Source organism: Nomascus leucogenys, unplaced genomic scaffold (assembly GCF_006542625.1).
Source record: "Nomascus leucogenys isolate Asia unplaced genomic scaffold, Asia_NLE_v1 000987F_63069_qpd_obj, whole genome shotgun sequence".
Classification (NCBI taxonomy): Eukaryota; Metazoa; Chordata; class Mammalia; order Primates; family Hylobatidae; genus Nomascus; species Nomascus leucogenys.
Window position 1 is genome coordinate 35,673 of NW_022096065.1, and position 1,808 is coordinate 37,480.

At 37.6% G+C, this 1,808-nt stretch overlaps 1 pseudogene across 1 annotated transcript; it reads right to left on the bottom strand.

The window, feature by feature from the left end:
* Nucleotides 1-219: 219 nt before the first annotated feature.
* On the bottom strand, nucleotides 220-1,048 carry LOC105738976 (annotated as a pseudogene). The gene is made up of 2 exons (XR_004029085.1): nucleotides 951-1,048; nucleotides 220-910 (listed from the first exon to the last, which is right to left on the bottom strand). The product of XR_004029085.1 is annotated as a 40S ribosomal protein S3a-like (transcript).
* Between the last annotated feature and the right edge of the window lie 760 nt (nucleotides 1,049-1,808).

A 1,808-nucleotide genomic window follows, 5' to 3' on the forward strand; every position in this document is an offset into this window, starting at 1 on the left:
ATGCAAGGTCAACTTGAAAAATAAAGTGAGAATGGTTAAAAAGTATCCTTTAGAGAGAGATCTGTATTCAAAAAGGAACATCTTCTTGACTTAAATGAGGCAAAAGAGCCATGTATATGTGCACAAAAATCAGCATAAGGATATGGCATTTAAAATTTTTTAATTTTTTTTTTTCTCACAAATAACACTTTTTATTTGCCACTATTTGAAGTCCGAACTTTAAACAGATTCTTGGACTGGTAGTTCATATCCATCAGCTCATTCAACTTTAGCACCTGTCTCGTCCACAGTGGCTTTTCCAGAACTACTGCCTTCACCATGAAGCTCCATAAGCTTTCCCAATTCAAACTTGGGCTTCTTCAGCATTTTTACTTTTCTAACGAAGACATCATGGAGAGGATAAATATGTTGGCAAGCCTTTTCTAAGTCTTTTCCAATGCTGTCTGGAATCAATTTATTGACCACTTTTTTCAAGTCATTTGTCTGCACCTCTCAGGTCATGATTTCCATCATCTTCTTCCGGATTTGGTGGACCTGTTGGTGCTGAGCGTAAGAGGTCTTCCGTATCTGATTGTTACGTTTTTTAGTAAAACCAACACAGAACAGATGAAGCAAGTAACCATCAGTAGTCTTGACATCAACATGAGCTGCAATCATTGTCTGCCATTTTTTGACCATGGAACACATTTTGTCACGGGTAAGATCTATGCCATGGAAGTTAGTCAGGCAGTTTTTACCCTGAACATCTTCAGTAATCAGCTTGAATTTTCTAAATGCAACTTCATCATTCTGCAAATCAGCAAGACTCACTTCAAACACACGACCCTTGAGACCATCAGATGCAATTTTGGTTCCTTGGGTCCTGGTGATGAGCATCTTTCCAATATTTCTTATATTGAACATAGCACTCCATTGTGCTTTCACACATTGTGCTTTCCACATTGGTATGTGCTTTCACAGCATACCAATCTTTCTTAGAAAATGGATCAACCACTTTCTTCTTGGCTCCCTTTTTGCCGCCTTTCATAAGGCGCTTGTTCTTGCCAACCACTATGATGCTAGTCAGAGAGCCAAAAGGCAAAATTTTTTAATTTTTAAATTTATTACACATGCAGGTTTGTTACACAGTTATATTGTGTGAAGCTGTTAGGGCTTTTAATGATCCCATCACCCAAGTAGTGAACAAAGTATCCAATAGGTAGTTTTTCAACCCTTCTTCTTTTCCCTCTCTCCTGGCTCTAGGTCCTGTCTATTATTTCCATCTTTATGTCTATGTGTACCCAATGTTTAGCTCCTACTTATAAGTGAGAACATGCAGTATTTGATTTTCTGTTCCTGTGTTAATTCACTTAGGTTAATGACCTCCAGCTGCATCTATGCTGCTGCAAAAGACATGATTTTGTTCTTTTTATGGCTGTGTAGTATTCCTTGGTGTATATGTACCACATTTTCTTTAATTCACCTTTGATGGGTACCTGGGTTGATTTCATGTCTTTGCTATTGTGAATAGTGCTGTGATAAACATAGCCCTCAGAAATAATGCCGCATATCTACAACTATCTGATCTTTGACAAACCTGACAAAAATAAGAAATAGGAAAAGGATTCCCTATTTAATAAATGGTGCTGGGAAAACTGGCTAGCCATATGTAGAAAGCTGAAACTGGATCCCTTCCTTACACCTTATACAAAAATTAATTCAAGATGGGCTAAAGACTTACATGTTAGACCTAAAACCATAAAAACCCTAAAAGAAAACCTAGGCAATACCATTCAGGACATAGGCATGGGCAAGGATTTCATGTCTAA